This window comes from Tamandua tetradactyla, chromosome 7 (genome assembly GCF_023851605.1).
Source record: "Tamandua tetradactyla isolate mTamTet1 chromosome 7, mTamTet1.pri, whole genome shotgun sequence".
Taxonomy (NCBI): domain Eukaryota; kingdom Metazoa; phylum Chordata; class Mammalia; order Pilosa; family Myrmecophagidae; genus Tamandua; species Tamandua tetradactyla.
Genome location: NC_135333.1, coordinates 35,721,761 through 35,737,102, shown reverse-complemented (window position 1 = coordinate 35,737,102; position 15,342 = coordinate 35,721,761). Strand labels below are relative to the sequence as shown.

The following is a 15,342-nucleotide window of genomic DNA, read 5'->3' as shown; positions in this document are numbered from 1 at the left end:
CCTGTGAAAGAGATAAATTCTTGCCAAGCATGTCCTGGATACAAAGCTCCACAGGATCCCATCTGGCTTACCTCTATAGCCTCCTGTCTCGTTTTCCCAGCCTTGTACCAGGCATGACATTTCTGGAACAGCAGGTAGCTGTTGAGCCAGGCATAGAACTCCTGGGAATAGCAGGCAGCTGCTCTCCATCCCCCAAAGTCACGGTATTCCCTAACCCTCCATTTGGAGTCTCCCCCTCCCCACTTAGCCTTAGAGCTTGCCCTGAATTTGTCCCAGAAAGAACCCAGAACCACCTTTCTCCATACAGTAGCTTAGCACACAGCAGGCGCTCAGTGTGGAATGAGGATGTGCCCAGGAAAACCCTACAGTTTGTCCTCTGGGGCTCACAGAGGATCGGCCACGCTTGCTGAGTGGGCATTCTCAGGCACCATGAGGCAGAGAGAAAAGGCATCTCCCTGCATGTGGCCGGCAGCCTTCCCCCAGAAAGCTTTCTGCCAGTGGTAGTTGGCTTTGCCTGGGTAAGGTGCACAGCTTGGGACAGGCTCAGGAGGCCTGTAAGGAAAGTAACAGGAATGGGTGGTGATGAGAGAGGATGCTCTGGGTAGTTTCCCATGCCATTAACCAGAGGCTTTTGTAAGTTGTCTCCTGGAAGACTCTGGAGATGTGGCCCAAAGTCCCATGCTCTAGAGGCAAGAGAGAAGAAATTCCATGCTTCTCCCCCTCTCCCTCCCTCCCTTTCTCTCTGCTCTGTTAGAGTTAGCAAGAGGCCTCTACTGAGAGGAAGGAGAGCTGGGGCCCGTTGAAGGATAAAGGTGAGGGCTGTATGTGTGCTTGAGAGTGAACAAGCAAGAGGAAGGACATCCGCCTGCCGCTGAAGGCGCTGACGCCCTGGCTCACTTCGCACAAGTCACTGATCTGCTGAGCAGGGCCAGTCTCCTCAATCAATCTGTGCTGACAGATGGTAGCGGAATCAGTGACCTAGAGGCAGAAGGCTCCATTTGTAATCCTGGAGTTACCCAGGTGCCTGGAGGAGGGCAGAAGGAGTCTGTAATAAAAGGAGTGACACTGGGTTTCCAAAAGCTATCTTTGAGCCTGAGGAGGAGGGAAAGATTAATTTTGTTTCTGAAATTGATACCACTGAGTCAGTTCAATAAGTATTTTTTGAGTGGCCTGTACTAGGAGAAAACAAAAACAAAAACCGATCTACTGTCCTTTCCTTAAAATGAGATAGGGAAACAGGTTTCATATAGATAGAACACTGAGAGGACAATAGAAGACACTGGTGTTATCAAAAGGAAGAGGCTCCCAGTTACGAGCTCCTGCCTCTGTATAGGTACAAGCAGTAATCTACCCTCTTTAAGCCTCAGTCTGTTTGGGCCTCACAGAACTACAGCTGTTCATATGTGCCAGGTGCTGTACTAAATTCTTTATGCAGATCGCTCATGAGATTCCTACAACACTTTATGAGTAGGGTAGTATTATCCCCATTTTATAGCTGAGGAAACAAATGCTTGGAGAGGTATAGTGACTTGTCCAAGAGCATACCACACCAAGAGTAACCTAAATCTCTCTGAAATGCCCACACATAGTCTTTCTCCAAATGATCCAAAGGGAAAGTGATGGGCTGCAGGGGTGAAGAGGCCCTAGCTAGCCCTGTTCTGGGACTGGGGAGGTCTCCAGGAGAAGAGTAGACATGCAATGGCCCAGTAGGGGGCTGAAGGGGTGGGAATGGGGCTGCAGAATTGGTCTTAGGGCAGGAGGCAGGCACCAACCAGAACATGAACTTCAGCTCTCACTCTGCACTCTTCCTACTGAATGAGGCTCTGCCATGGCTTGTCATATCCATCCCTTCCCCATAGTCAGACCTGAGGGAACTGAGACAGAACGGAGAGGAAAGAGGAATGATGGGGCAGGAGGTGATAAGGGAAAGGGCTTCCCTTTTTTTTCAAGAAATTGTTTGAGGGTGTCCCCAATACCCAGTCTTCAGGGAGCTCTCCTGCCTTCTTCCATTTCTGTCCAGAAAACAGTGATCTGTGCTGACAGCACCCCAGCTTTCCCTGTGGCCCAGAACCAGGCACTGGCCTTTTTAACACTTTTGGTGTCAGAGAACTGGAAAATAAAACACAGTCAAAAGGACAATGGGAATAGCCAAAGGGCAGGGCCTGGAGGTCGGTTCATCTCTGCCCAGGAAGAGCCTTCTGGCCTGCAGGTGTTGGGGAATCAAGTCCTCAAGAATGGCCCTGTCCATAGTGGAGCAGCCCCCGCTTTGTGAGATTGGATAGAAACTAGGAGAAATCTTGCTGGCACTGACTGGCCTGCCCAACTACATCCTCCCAGCAGGGGCCCCAGAACCATCTCATGCCTTGTTTGGATCCCCTTGCTGGGAGGCCCAGAGTAAGGCAAAGCATTCCTAGTCTGTCAGGGTTTAGGTGAGAGATTTACGGTGTAGATCCAGGCCCTGGGGAGCTGGGTACCTCTACTGATTTCTGGAGCCTGGGCCCCACCTGGTTCCTATCAGCCTCTACCTCCTGCCAGGAGCACGTTCCCAATTCCAATTTACTTTCTGGTTGGGACGCTTCTAAAGAGAAAACCCACATACTCCCTGAACATCTAGGGCAGATGGGGGCCTAATTTAGAATTGCCAGTTTTAGCCATCATTAGGGTTATGTAGCCTAAACCCTCTCCTTCTCCACTGAGGAAACTTGAGGCCCAGGGGATAGAATCTGGCCAGTTCACTGGGTGAGGCAGGAACAGGTCATACATACTCCCCAGCAGTCCTTGACCCACTGGCCTTCCCACACCGTGCAACATCTCAGAGGTCTACAACTGAGATGTTAAGAAAGAAAAAAAAGTCAATCCGTTCCTTTGCTCCATAAAAATACCCGTTTGCAAAAGGAAGGCTGAAAATGGACTGAGGCCTTGGCATCACAAATCCTCCCCTTATTTACTTAATTCCAAGTTAATTCTGAACCCAGAGTCCAGGATATTTTGTTTGTTTTTAATGCCACAGCAGGAGACGGTAACTGGCATTTATCGAGCGTCTGGCCTCTCCTCGCTTTTATTAAGAGGGAAACTGAGGCTCGGAGAGGACCCAAGTCATTCGTTCAAGGACACCTGACGCCAAGGGGCGGAGGCGGCTGGGAGGCAGGCCTGTCCAGCCCGGGTCTTTGGCGGTCCTCGGCCCGAGGGTGTCGGGCAACAGAAGCCGCCTCCATGCCCGATTGAGCGAGTTACTCAGAGGTGGCCGGGCGCTCTTCCGCGGGTTCCTGAGGTTGCCTGAGTCGCGATTCTGGAGTTGGAAGCTCCAGGGAACTCCCGAAATCCTAGCAAGAGATTCCGGGCCACCAGCTACCCAGAAAGTTGGCTCGAGGCCACCTCCAAGACGGGTCCAGAGCCGCGGGCCAAGATAGCACTGGCCGAGCGGCGCGGTGAGCGAGCTAAGCCCGCAGCTGCCCGGGGAAGCCCCGCGCGCCCGAGTCCCGCTCGCGCTGGCCTCGGCCGCGGCGCCACCACATGCGGGTGGGCACGCGCGTGCCCGCCGACCCCGCCCCCGCGCCCCGCCCCCGCCGCGCGCCCCGCCCCGCCGCGCGCCCGCCCGTCCGCCCGCGCGCCGCGGCCTTGAGCCTCCCCATTGGCCGCGCTGCGTCACCTGACGCTCTGTTATTTCCTGTGTGTTGGGAGAATGGAGAGAAAAAACCTCGAGCCGAGCCGCTTTCGGCCCCTGCGAGGCGGCCGCGGCCTCCGCCGGGGGAGCCCGCTCTGAGGCGCGCCCGACTGGGGAGCGAGCGAGCGAGCACGCGGGCCGGAGCGAGCCTCCAGGGGCCGCAGCCCCGGCCCGCCCGGCTGCCGGCCCCGGTGCCGAAGCTGGAGGCGGCGGAGGCTCCCCAACCCCCACCCCGCGCAGCGCCGCCCGCCGCCGCTGTCCTCCGGCCCCTCCCGCCCCCGACAGAGACCGCGGGAACCGGGCAGGAGGTTCCCGCAGGTAACCGCCGCCCTGGCCTGGGGGGGGGGGGGCGGGGAGTCAGGGCTGAGGGCTAGGGTCCGGCGGGTGTCTGGCCTGAGGGGCCCGGGGCAGAGGGCCCGGCCCGACCTGGGAGTGCTGAGCAACCCGGGCCTCCGACGCCTGGTCTCGGGCTGCTGAGGGAAGAGGTCCGGTTGGGATCTTTGAGGGGAATGGCCCCCCAACTCGACCTGGGAGTGCGGAGAGGAGGGGGCTGGGCTAGGCATAAGGGTCCTGAGGTGAAGGGCCCGGCTTGGTATCAGGGGACCGAGGGGTCGGTTCCCTCCGGGGTCTTGCCCCGACCTGGGAGTCCAGCGGGTCTCAGGCACTGGACGTAGACTGAGGATGCCGGGAGAAAGGTACCTGCTTGTCGCGGCCTCGGGTGCAAAGGCGACGGGTGAGCGGGTGGCGCCTCCGGGTCGGCGGGGTCAGGGGTGCCGGTCCCGCGGCCTCTCATAGCCCGGCGGGGACCGGCAGCGTTGGGCTCTCCGCTGCAGGCTGGAGGCGAGGCGGGCGGGGCAGAGGGCTGGGCTTGCGGCCGGGCCGCGGGAGGAACGGGGACCCGTTTATCGCCATGTGAACACCTGAAGCCATGTGGACGCGGCTGCTTCTCGCCTGCTGGGAGTGGAGAGCAGGTACCGGCCGCTGGGGCGCAAGGTCTCGCCGCGGGGGGGCGGGGGGGGGGCGGGGAACGGAACGCAGGACACACTTCCTGTGTGGGGTTTTCTCCGGCTCCCCGGCGCGGTGAGCAGGGCGAGGTGTTGATCCGATGGTCTCTGTCGAGCGAGCGCTCAGTTGGGGACCCGAGGCTTCAAGCTTCTCGTGCCTGTTAGGAGGCAAGTATTGGTTGAAGGAGAGGGGCCGATCCGGGCGAGCCCGCCTCAGCAGCAGCGAGAGGTGGAATGTCTCCTGTACGCCGAGATGGGAGTGGAATTTGGTGAGGTGGGGGTTGCCGAAGAGTGGCCACCTTTCCCGGCTTGTGGGTGAGAATTATTGTCTGTTTTTGTGACTGTGGATACTAGCAGAGTCTGCCTTTTTGTAGTCAGCCCTTCAGTTTACCCTTAGGGCACAGATCAGAATTAGGATTTTTTTCCCTCCTCTTCTAGACCCTTTTCCCTTCGAAGATTAAATGGCTGTGGTAACTGCTGTAAAATGGATGGAATTTTCGAGCTATTATCTGACTGGCAGATCTTTGAATGATAATTGGACCCTTATGTTAACAGCTTCAGTGAAGAGTGAAGAGTTTTACAAAACATCTTACAGGGGGTGGCAGCCCAGTGAAGGGGAAACTGGGAGACCAGGGATCTACTTCCAGCTTTGCTGTTAAGTAAACTGTGACCCTGGGCAAGTTACCCACTCTCTCAGGGCCCTAGTTTCCTCTTATGTTAAATAAGGATTCTCTTCCAGGTCAAACAGGATAGTTTTGGTGTGGTTTGTTTGTTTGTTTTGGTCTCTCCCATCTTATGCTTTTGTTTTAGCCATAGGAGACCTTTCTAATAGGTTCAGGTTGTACCTTGCTTGGCTTTTTCAAAACATCCCTGTTTTTTACTTCCCAGTCTCTTCCTTCTCCAGCAGAGCATAAGATTTGGGGAAGGTAAATCCCATGTGCTGTTTTGTGCTTCTCAGAAGGTGTAGGTGTTGTATTATTGTAGGGTACGTTGAATGTACCTTGCATTATTATTTTTGCTTCTTTGTTTTTGTGGAAGAAGTTATGAGAAAAAGATTTGCAGGAATGTTTTGACTATTCGAGAAGTGTGTATTTGGTTCCATGCGTGTTGTTTGGCTGAAGTTCCAAGATCTCTCTGTGCAGGGGACTGTGGATGGGTTTTTAAGTTCTTTAAAGGGACACTTAGGGTTCAGCTGCCTTGACATTTCTAGCTTCACTGTTCTCAGGGATCGAGTGAAATTCCATAGTAGCTCCTGCGCAGTAGTATCTAGTGGAATTAACTATCACCTCAGGGTGCACTAATTATTTACATCTCTGATTTATTCCTTAATGGTAGCAGGATGTTTCCTCTCAGGTGCTGAGGAGCCCCAGTTAGTTTCACTAGTTTTGTGACATGTGAGAGCCTTAGGCCATGCCTTTTGCTGATAAGTACTTTTAGACCCACCTCAGAAGTTGGTTCATGCTTGTCTTAGATTTGTAGCTCCAATTCAAGTACTGTGATGCTTGAAGGACTTATGCCTAATATGGTGTAACATGCCTTTTCTTAGATCATTTTTTAAAAATTTATTAATTAATTAAAGGAAATTTAACAAACCAAATAAAACATTAACATGTAATCAGTAATTCACAATATCATCACTTAGTTGCATATTCATCATTTCTTAGAACATTTGCATCAATTCAGAAAAAGAAACTTAGATCATTTTTTAATTCAGTCTGTATAACCAATTTCAAAAAGAGTTTCAGCACCCCATGTTCTAAGTGGGGTGTGCTCAAAGTGTTGACTTTGGAGATGGTGTTGGTAGAAGTCTTCTTATGTCTTAACATTAGGCCTGTTGCTTAGGTAGACACTTTAGATGGCTACACAGATTGTTTGGAGTTTCACAAAATCAACAGTTTATTTTATCTTGGCATTTGAATTGTAATCTTTTGTTCATTTTGGGATTTAAAGAACTCTGTAGTTAAATTGTAAGTAATTATCACACTCACATGTATATTTATATTTGTCTTATAACCTGCAAGAAAAAATTATGTAAAACTTGTATTTACTGAGGTAATTTTTTAATGTATATAAATCAGAGAAGGTTGTCAAATTGGTAAGATGTCAGGACTGCACAACTGATCTTGGGTAAGTCCCAAACCTTTTAGTGGTGTATTTTAAATTTAAAAAAAAGCAAACAGCTGTTTAAAATAATATAGAATATAATTGAAATGAACACATCTATTTAAACCAAATTAGAGTTGTTTTTCTGGTGAGTTCAACCCTCTTATATAGATAGGAAAGGATGCTAAACATTTGTTTTAAATAAACTTGTATTCCAGACTCTGTCCAAGGTATTTTAAATTCTCTTACAAAGTCTGCCCGGCAGATCTAATAGGTATGTCATCGGTTCTATTTCTGAGAGGTCATGGAACTAGAGAGAGTCAAAATTGGAATGTGACTCTTCTCTTCTTGGCTACAAAGTCCATTTTAGGTCCTTTATACCTTGCTGCCTACTCAAGATGCAAACCACAGTTAGTGGTAGTCCTACCCCTTGATTCCATATCTTCCTGCTCTACCCGTCCCTCCCCGCCACAAACACTTTTTATAGCTCAACTATAATGAATTTGACATCTGTACTAGAAATTCTGATACCTGAATTTGTACATTTTTTTCCTTGTTGACTTAATTTTAAATTGGTTTATGAAACTTACTATGCAAACTCAGGTTTTACAATAATTATTTAGATGCTTTATTTAAATATGCCTGTGGATAAGCTAATGTCCATTTTTTAGTGGTTCAAAGTGTATTGTTCGTTTTCTTTAATAAAAAAATCTGTACTGGAGCAAAATCATGGTTTTTGTGACTGTGCTATGTGAAATACTCCCCTGGGACTTTTCTGAACTTTCACTTTTCCCCATTCCTGGAAGGTTTTACCACCATGCCTGATATTTAATTTGTAAAAGATTTCTCTTTCATACCCAATTTTGCCATTCTGTACTGAGCTGAAAACTTCTGTTAGCTCAAAGAGTGATCCCTGTCTCTCTTCCTGCCTGCACTAATTGGTTTATACTGCACAGGAATCATATCTGTTGACTGCTCTCAGTTTGACCAGGTGGGACTCAGACTGTATTTTATGAAAGACAGTCCTTTCCTCAGCAGGCCTGAGCACTCATCCTCGTGGGGGTTTTGTGTTCAAGGTATCTTAGTGCTTATTAGAATTGTTTGGTATTCAGACTCCTCTGCCTTCATTTTCTTTTTGTAGAGGTAAAAGAGAAGTGACAAAAAAGCAAAACAGTGAGGCTCTATTTATACTTGAGAAAAACAGTACTTCAAAGTTAGGCATTTGAGATATATCGAAATCACAGCTTTTATAGCAAAGCCTAGTTTTGTCACATTGCAAGCTGGATAATTTTTCGATTATTAGTTGGACTGTGGAAAGTCCTTTACACTTATGGTATGTTCAGTATGGGTAAGAAGGTTCTCAAGATGACAAATGCAATCAGTACTTTCTGCATTAGAGCTATGTCTGCTTTGTGGGTAATGTGCACAACCCATCAGGAAGATGAACTGTAATGTGAGTTATGGATATATCTGTGGCTTGTTATCTGATGCTTCATTGTGGGGAAGTTAAGAAAGAGAAAACATTAGCTACCATACCATTATTGTAGTATGTAAGCTGCTCTAGAGGTAAGGATAGAAGTTAATTGGAACACTTGAATATCAGCCTGATTGGGAGATTTCCTCATTTCCACATTTGGGTATGACATTCCTGAACTGGATTAAGGTCCTCTTGTCTTTGCTTGTGTTCGAACTTTCATTCGTTAACAGGTATTTATAGGTATTCTTCTAAGCATGGGGAGATGCTGTAGAGGGCAAGATAAAGAGCAAGCCTGCTCTGGAGATGGACTGTAAACAGTAAATTCACGGGATGTCAGGTGCTGATAAGAGCTGTGAAGAGAATAAAAAGAGACAATGCGATAGTGATTCACGGTGGTCATGAAGTTCCTGTTCTGAAGCCTTTTCTGCCAGTGGGGCAGTGAAACTTGAATCTCTAGAATGGATGAAGATGGCATTAAGCAAAGTAAATAATTTGCTTCAGCCTTGAGAATCTTGAGAAGTTAATCCAAAGGGTGAAGGTGGATTGGTCGAACCCTGTCTGTGTCCTTATGCTTTGCGAATGGGGGCTTAAAAGAGTCAAGGAGGAGTGTTAGCAATATCTTGGAAAGGTTAGGAAAGAGGAATGGTGTCTGCTTTTTTTTTAATCATCCTGATAAGAAATGTGGTTATGCATTACAGTATTGGTGAGTGCTGGGTAATATTAGTATGCTGGTTTGAAGGGATGTATGCCCCCTAGAAAAGCCATGTTTTAATCAAAATCCCATTTCATAAAGGTAGAATAATCCCTATTCAATACTGTATGTTTGAAACTGAAATCAGATCATCTCCCTGGATGATGTGATTTAGTCAAGAGTGGTTGTTAAACTGGATTAGGTGACGACATGTCTCCACCCATATGGTTGGGTCTTGATTGGTTTGTTGGAGTCCTATAAAAGAGGAAACATTTTGGAGAATAAGAGATTCAGAGAGAGCAGAGAATGCTGCAGCACCACAAAGCAGAGAGTCTACCAGCCAGCAACCTTTGGAGATGAAGAAAGAGAACGCCTCCCTGGGTAAACTGGAAGCCAGGAGAGAAAGCTAGCAAATGATGCCATGTTCGCTGTGTGCCCTTCCAACTGAGAGAGAAACATTGACTGTGTTCACCATGTGCCTTCTCATTTGAGAGAGATACCCTGAACTTCATCGGCCTTCTGATGGATGCCTTAGATTGGACATTTCTATAGACTTGTTTTAATTGGGACATTTTCTCGGCCTTAGAGCTATAAACTAGCAACTCATTAAATTCCCGATTTTAAAAGCCACTCCGTTTCTGGTATATTATATTCCAGCAGCTAGCAAACTAGAACAATTAGAAACATCCTTTGGTTGTGTTTTTGTTTCTCTGTTAGGGTGTTAGATTGGGGTGTTACAGTTGTACTCTGTCAAAGCTTCAAATTAAGCCAATAGATATATTAGTGACTTCTGTATGCAGGTTACTTTTTCTGAGTATTGTTTCAAATCCCTAGTGACTGAGTGGAAACAGGAGGAGGGGCGGGGGGTGGCAGGGTAGACAGCAGCTGTAGAGGGAAGTAAGGAGAGCCCAGAGCCAGGCGTGGGAGATAGCAGTGCAGTCAGACAAACTTTGTGAACCATAACTGGGAGAGTTCATCCTCTCAGCTTTATGTGGCCAGCTGGGGTCTAGCGTGCCTTCTACCATCCTTGTATACTTTCTGATTATCGAATTATAGAGCAGGACGGAAACTAAGAAATTGTCTAGTCCTACCCTTCCTTCACAACTCAGGAAAGACACCAAGAGAGCAGAAAAACCATGCTCTTTAATCTCATTCGGTATTGCTGGGAGGGAACAATTTTGATTGTTTCCATGGAGATGTGACCCACTCAGTTGTGGGTGGTAACTTTTGATTAGATGATTTCCATAGAGGTGTGTCTCCACCCATTGAAGGTGGAGTTGCTTACTGGAATCCTTCAAAAGAGGAAACATTTTGGAGAAAGTTCCTTTTTGGTAGAGCCCCGAGAAAGCCAGCAAATACCTCCATGCTCGCTGTGTGCCCTTGCAGCTGAGAGAGAAACATTGAACTTCATTGGTCTTCTTGAACTGAGGTATCTTTCCCCGGATGCCTTAAATTAGACATTTCTATAGACTTGTTTTAATTGGGACATTTTCTCGCCCTTAGAGCTATAAACTAGCAACTTATTAAAATCCCCTTTTTAAAAACCATTCTGTTTCTGGTGTATTGCATTCCAGCAGCTAGCAAACTAGAACACTCCCTAAATATGAAGCATTGGGCCACGGTGGCTCAGCAGGCAAGAATGCTTGCCTGCCCATGCCAGAGGACCTGGGTTCGATTCCCGGTGCCTTCCCATGTTAAAAAAAAAAAAAGATATGAAGCATTACTTTGGGAGCATATGTATTATTCACTGTGCCTGACAGGAGTGGGGATTCCTGAGGACAAGAGCAGGACTAGTTTCCTGGGTATTTGCCTGACTTAATACACTGGTGAGCCAGCTACATGGATAGGTTTTGGGTCCCTTTGGCAGAGAGGTGAGAGAGTTCACTTGCTATGGAAAGTCCACATGATGGATGTTCTGGAGGTAGCAGAGGTATCCAGGAGGATGTGCAGCCTCATTCTGGTTCCATCACTCACCAGTTTGTCTGAGCCCCGGGTTTCTTCATTTACGAAATGGAGATATACGTTCCTCAGAGCAATGAGAAGAAGGAACTAAAATAAGAAAAGTGTATAGGTGGTGCCAAGTGAATGTTAACTGTTCTTTTTTTTCTTTTTTTAAAAAAATTTTTCTATTTTTTTAAAATACCAAAAAACACCAAACGAACGCAAACATTCATAACTTTTGATGATTCCATTCTACATAAATAATCAGTAATTCACAGTGTCATCACATAGTTGCATATTCATCATCATGATCATTTCTTGGAACATTTGCATCTATTCAGAAAAAGAAATAAAAAGACAACAGAAAAAAATTCATACATACCGTAGCCCCCACCCCTCCCCCTCACCGATCACCACCATTTCACTCTAAATTTAACATTTGTTCCCCCTATTATTCATCTTTATTCCATATGTTTTACTTGTCTGTTGATAAGGTCTGATAAGCATCAGACATAAGGTTTTCACAATCACACAGTCACATTGCAAAAGCTGTATCATTATACAATCATCTTCAAGAAACATGGCTACTGGAACACAGCTCTACATTTTCAGGCAGTTCCCTCCAGGAGCCTCTCCACTACATCTTGACTAACAGGGTGATATCTATTTAATGTGTAAGAATAACCTCCTGGATAACCTGGTAGCTGTTTTTGAAACAAGTGTTTTGTGTTTTGCGTTTTGCTGTGTATCAAGATACTGAACTAGAACAGGGCTGGTTCCTGCCTGTCCTGTTGACTCTGGGCCCTCAAAGATCTGCTCAGAAGAAAAGGGCAGTTGAAAAATGGTATTAAAAGTGCTTTGGCAGGGGAAGTACATAGTGCTGTCCCTGGATATATAACCCTGGTTTTTCCGGTTGTGGGAGACTTCCCAGAGGATGTCACTCAATTCCTCTTGTCCACCTTCCTCCTTGCCTTCTGTGACATTACTCCTTCTTTTCTACTTGACTATTGGTATCATCTGGACACTTTTTTTTTTTTTTTGAGTATACTCTCCCTCTGGGGGGATCTTGTGTATCCCTGGGCTTTAAAAGCTGATGGCTCCCATATTGATAGCTTTAGCTAGACCTCCCCTAGCACCTCCAACTCCTGCTTGACACTGCTTGGATATCTCACCAGTAATCTGAGCTTCATGGGTCCAAAACTGAACCCTTAGAATTCACAAACTCTTTCTCCTCCAGTTATTTCTTTATCCATAAATGGCTCTACCATCCCCCCAGTTTCTCAAATCAGATCCCCCCTTTTCTCTTACCACTCTCCACATTTAATCCATCACCAAATTATTGTCAGCACTATTTCCATAGTATGATTTGAATCTGTCCACTTCTTTCATCATTACTGCCTCTACCCTCTGAGCCACCACCTCATACTTGCAACACTGTGATTGCCTCTGAAATGGTCTCTCCATTTCTGTTCCTGAGCTCCTGTTTTCTGCTTTGTCCAGGACAGCCAAGAGTCACCTGTTTCTCCCCTGCTTAAAATCTTTTCATGTGGTTTCCTGTAACAGTGGGGAAAAAATTGAAACTCCTCACAAGGCGGTGAATAACCTGGCTCCTGCCTACCTCTCTGACTGCCTCTCCTACTGGTTTTGTTGGCTATTCTCCAGCCTCATTCACTTCCTTTCAGTCCCTTGAAGGTGTAAAGCTCTTCCCCATTCCAGGAACTTCCGTATAAGCTGTTTCCTCTCTTCATAACTCTGGCCAACTTTTTCTCATCCTTCAGGATATTTGTCGAGTGAATAAATAGCATAGGATAAACAGCAAAGGGGAAGTGTCATCAGATTTCATGGAAAAGGGCTAGAAAAAAAGAAAGAAAGGAGATTAAAGAATGTAAGTTTGGTTGTAGCATAGGTAGACTTGTTCAGACAAAACATCTAGGGCCCAAGCAGCCAGAACACCGATACACTGCTGATAGGAATAGAAAACAGTACAGCTACTTTGGAAAACTGTGTGGTGGTTTCTTAACAGGTTAAACCTATTTCTACCCTATGACCTAGCAGTTCCATTTCTATATATATACTTTTTAATTAAAAAAAATTTTTTTATTGAGAAATCTTCACACACGTATATTCCAGACATGGTGTACAATCAGTGGCTTACAATATCAATACATACATGTGTATTCATCACCATGATAATTTTTTAGAACATTTGCATCACTTGAGAAAAAGAAACAAAAAGAAAAAAGGAATGATAATTTTTTAGAACATTTGCATCACTTGAGAAAAAGAAACAAAAAGAAAAAAGGAAAACACCATACACCTTACTCCTCCCTCTCATTGACCAATAGTATTTCTATCTACCCAATTTATTTTACCCTTGGTCCCCCCCCATTATTTATTTATTTATTTTTATCCATATATTTTTTTACTCATCCGTCCATACCCTGGATAAAAGAAGCATCAGACACAAGGTTTTTACAACCACACAGTCACACTGTAAATGTTGTATCTTTATACAGTCGTCTTTAAGAATCAAGGCTACTGGAACACAGCTCAACAGTTTCAGGTTCTTCCCTCCAGCCACTGTAATACAACCATAAGCTAAAAATGGATGTCTACATAATGCATAAGAATAACCTGCAGGATAACCTCTCAACTCTGTTTGAAACCTCTCAGCCACTGAAACTTTATTTTGTTGTATTTCTCTCTTCCCCCTTTTGGTCAAGAAGGCTTTCTCAATCCCTTGATGCCAGGTCCCAGGTTATCCCAGGATTTTTGTCTCATGTTGCCAGGGAGGTTTACATCCCTGGTATCATGTTCCATGTAAGAGGAAGGGCAGTGAGTTCACCGAGTTGGCTTAGAAAGAAAGGTTGCATCTGAGCAACAAAAGAGGTTCTCTGGGGGGTAACTCTCAGGCATAATTATAAAGTATGCTTAGCTTATCCTTTACAGAAATAAGTTTCATAGGGGTGAACCCCAAGGTTGAGGGCTCAGCCTATTGAATTGGTTTTCTCCACTGCTTGTGAGAATATCAGAAATTCTCTAGATGGGGAATTTGAATATTTCCTCCTTTCTCCCCAGTGTCCCAAGGGGACTTTGCAAATACTTTTTTAAATCACTGCCCAAATAACTCTGGGATATATTGGGACATCACACTAACCTGGACAAACCAACAAAATCTCACTCCCTATTCAAGATTCCATGTACTTAACTGGTGTTCAGCTAAACTGACCATACAAGTTAAATTAGGAAACGCGCTAACCGAAATATAAATTTTGCAAGCAATAAACATCTCTCTCTTTAGTCTCACACAGAAGTTAAAAATATGGATGATATCATCCTTTACCCTGTATTCTGATACACCTTACTCCTATCCAGATCAGCTTCATTCATATTACTACTTGATGTCTGATCACTTTTTCAACTTTTTAAACAGTTCCTGTATGAGGTACTGCTGACTTTCATAGCTTCAGAGCTCTAACTCTGAATCTCAGGTGTCACGTAAATACCCAAGGTTTCTGGGAATGACCATGTTATATACAAACAGCTCAGTATCTCAGAATTTAGAATAAATAGTTACACCTCCTGAATAGATGTGACTGCTGTAAGAGCTTACAATCTAGGACCCTTTACAATAGGCCCAACCTGATAACCCATGCTCTTGACTTTAGTTTACTGAGTTTTTATGTTACTCATATGATTGAGGCATGATAATATTTGTCTTTTTGTTCCTGACATTTCATTCAACTTGCAGTCCTTAAGGCTCATTCACCTAGTTGCATACTTCACAACTTCATTCCTTCATTCCTTCTTGTGGCTGCTCAGTAGTCTATTGTATGTATTCACCATAGTTCCCACTTCCTTTCCTCTCTTGTTGTACCCTTAGGCCACCTCCATGCATTATGGATTGGGAACACAGCCTCCTTAAACGCCAGTGTGCAAATGTCCATTTGTGACCCCACTATTTCTATATATATTTCCAATAGAAATGAAAGTATGTGTCCACAAAGAAAGTCTTGTATGAGAATGGTCATGGCAGTTTCATCATAGCATAAAACTGGAAACAGCCCTGATACCCATAGTTGGGAAAATAAATAAACAACTGATATGTTCATGTAATAGAAGACCATCCAGCAATAAAAAGGAAGAAATACTGATACAGGTAGTAAGAATGTGTCTCACAAGTACAGGCTGATCCCATTTTTAAGACATTCTAGAACAGGCAAAACTAACCTATGATACTAGGAATCAGATCAGTGGTTGCTTCTTGGCTGGAGGGGGAGTTCACTGGAAAGAAACAGGAACTTTCTAGAGTGGTGGAAATGTTTTTCATCTTGATAAGCATACATCAAAATTGATTGAATCATGTATTTATAAGCATGTTTTATGTAAGTTTTACCTAAAAGCCTAGTAATTTTCATTGATGCTTTTTTCTCCCCCTCAACTTTCAACATCTAGTCCCCTA

The 15,342-nt window shown here is 45.4% G+C and overlaps 1 protein-coding gene across 6 annotated transcripts in view; it reads left to right on the top strand.

The window, feature by feature from the left end:
• The first annotated feature begins 3,894 nt into the window (after positions 1–3,894).
• TCF20 (transcription factor 20) overlaps positions 3,895–15,342 on the top strand; it is a 152,476-nt gene continuing 141,028 nt past the window's right edge. For 5 of the 6 annotated variants that reach the window (XM_077169060.1, XM_077169059.1, XM_077169057.1 and 2 more), the window contains exon 1: positions 3,895–3,982. The gene's annotated coding sequence lies outside the window, so the exon portion shown is untranslated. Of the gene's footprint in view, positions 3,983–4,035; positions 4,360–15,342 lie in introns of those variants that run through there. The other variant, XM_077169056.1, reaches the window with a different exon arrangement.